Source organism: Myotis nattereri, assembly GCF_964212035.1.
Source record: "Myotis nattereri genome assembly, chromosome: X".
NCBI lineage: Eukaryota > Metazoa > Chordata > Mammalia > Chiroptera > Vespertilionidae > Myotis > Myotis nattereri.
In genome coordinates this window covers 76,820,751-76,823,840 of record NC_138078.1, presented here as the reverse complement: position 1 = coordinate 76,823,840, position 3,090 = coordinate 76,820,751, and positions in this window count along the sequence as shown.

Here is a 3,090-nt window from a genome sequence, read left to right as displayed (position 1 = left end):
CTAATTGTTATTCTCAGTCTCTAAATGGGCCTCAGAAACTCCATACCATGGGGCAAGGTGTTTTCCAATAGGGTGGGTCAACTATCTTCCCTCCAGACAAAACTGCCTAGGTAGTAATTTTCTGCATGAGAAATATGTCCTCCACAGCATGGCAGAATAACAGCAAGAGGGAATAACTCAGCACAGGAAACCAGGGTGTTTGCCTTTTGAGCTCTAACCCCAGAACCCTCAATCCTGGCGTCTGCTCACATAACTACAGTTCATTCTGTCCTCCCTCTCCTGAAGCACAAGCTGTGTGGCTCTACAAGGAATTTTTAAATTGGCCCTTTAAGAGGGGGCCTGCATTTCCAGCCATCTCTTCCTTCCAGACAGTACCCCTTCTCCTTTTCAGTGCCAGATGTTATGTGGGAACTCTTCTCAGTTCTGGTGCTCTCCACTGGGCAGCCCAGCTTGGGGATTAGACCTCAGAGTTCTCAGTGACAACCCCCCACTGCTGAGATATCTCTCCGGAAATTCAGTTGCTGACTGCAGGAGCAAGGCCACCCTTTCATGCCTCTGCACCTCTTACCAGTCTCTATATGGTCTCCACTTTTCATCCACCATTATGAGGGTTCTTTTCAGAAAATCTTTATTTTATTATTCAGGAAATATGTCTGTATTTTAGTTGTAATTGCAGTTTGGTCCTGGGAGTGTGTCCATGCAGCATCCACTTACTCTGCAGCCATTTTTTATCTCTAACCACTACTATTAAAAGAATTATTTAAATACTAAATATATATATACACAGTTTCTATATATGTATATATAGAATATATATATATATATATATACACACACACATAGGTTGTAATTGTATTTTTGTAATATGATATGTCTATGTATCTATGTATATCTATGTATCTATATATCTATATATCTATATATCTATATGTCTATATATCTATATATCTATATCTATATATATATCTATATATCTATATCTATATGTCTATATGTCTAAATGTCTATACATCTATATATCTATATATCTATATGTCTATATGTCTATATGTCTATATGTCTATATGTCTATATGTCTATATATCTATATATCTACATATCTATATATCTACATATCTTTATATCTATATATCTATATATTTATACATCTATACATCTATATATCTATATATCTATATATCTATATATCATTATATCTATCCTATCTAATAAAAGAGAAACATGCAAATTGACCATAACCCCGACACCCTTCCCATTAGCTAATCAGCAGGATATGCAAATTAACTGCCAACCAAGATGGCGGGCAGCAGCCATGCAGCTGAAGCGAACAGGAGGCTTGTTTGCTCCAGTGACAGAGGAAGCCAACGTTCCCAACCTGCCGCTGCCAGCCTCTGAGCTGCACTCTAAGCAACTATGTTGCAATTATAGAAGCTAAACAAGCTCCAGAGTCCTGCTTTCAGCCAGATTTGGCCTCAGAGCTTAGAGCTGCTGTGATGGCAACAGAGTTTCAATTATAGAAGCCAAACAGACCCAGAAACCTGATTTCAGCCCTCAGAGCTGGAGCCGGCTCTCAGCTCCAGTGACAGCTATAGAAGGTAAATAAATCCCAGAATAAAAAAAAAAGAAGAAGAAAGGAGAGGCTGGGAGCTTAAGTTGCCCTCCAGCCTGAAAATGGCTCTCAGGCCCTCACCCAGACTGGCCAGGCACACCAGTGGGAATCCCCACCCTGAAGGGGGTGTGACCAGCTGCAAACAGCCTTCAGCCCATCATCTAGGCTGGCCAGGCACCCAAGCGGGACCCCCACCCTGATCCAGGACACTTTCAGGGCAAACCAAATGGCCCCCACCCATGCAACAGGCCTCTATCCTATACTACAGGCAGGGTGGGACAGTGGGAGCTGCCATCTGGGCTCCATATGCAGCCCTGGGCCAGGACCCCTGTGTGCCACCTGAGCCCCCAGCAGGGACCCCTGTGCCGCCTATGCCCCTTACTGCTAAGCTCTGCCCCCAGCTGGGACCTATGACTATTGGAGAGCAGGAAAGTGCCGCTGGGCCCTGGGTCGCTGTGGTGATCCAGCCATCAGTAAGTAGAAAAGTGCAGCCTGTAGGCAGCCCCCAGCTGAGCCTGATCCGGGAGCAGGAAAGCAAGCCCTGCCTGTGGGCAGCTCCAAGCTGAGCCTGCTCCCAGTTGCCATGGAGACCTGGGAGTGGGAAAGCCTGGTCTGTGGGCAGCCCCCAGCTGGGCCTGCTCCCCGGTCGCCATGGCGATCCGGGAGCAGGAAAGCCCAGCTTGCAAGCAGCACCCTCATCCTGGCCATAGCTCAAGGGAGAGTACAACATGCAGTGGAGGCCAGGAACCTGAGAGATCAACACAGAGGGGCTCCTGCTCCAAGCCTCCATGGTGTGGCTGGGGGCAGGCCCCCAGCAGACACACACACACACACACACACACAGTGCCTGCTCTGAGCCTCCAATGTGGCTGGGGGCAGACCCCCAGTGGGGACACACACACACACACACACACACACACGCACAGCAACTGCTTCGAGCCTATGTGGTGTGGCTGGGGGCAGGCCCTAGTAGACAGACACACACACACACACACACACACACACACACACACACACACGACGCCTGCTCCAAGCCTTTGCTGCCAGACTGTGGTCATCAGTAGAACATCCACTGAGGTCTCCCGGACTGTGAGAGGGGCAGGCTGGGCTGAGGGAACCCCACCGCCCAGGGCACGAATTTCATGCACCAGGCCTCTAGTATATCTATAAAAGACATAATGGTAAGCCTAAGTGACCATTTGACCATTCGACCAGTCGCTATGACGTGCACTGACCACCATGGAGTGGGTGTTCTGACTAGTAGGCTAGCTTGCTACTGGGGTACAGCCTATTTGGACTGGGCAAGATGGGCCAGACATGACCTGGAGCCCTCTTGTGGTCCCTACCCGGCACCAATCATGCACCGGTGTAGTTCCTCAGCCTGGCCTGCACCCTCTCGCAATCCGGGACCCCTTGGGGGATTTTGGACTGCCGGTTTTGGCCTGATCCCCACAGGCCAGGCCATGGGACCCCACCAGTGC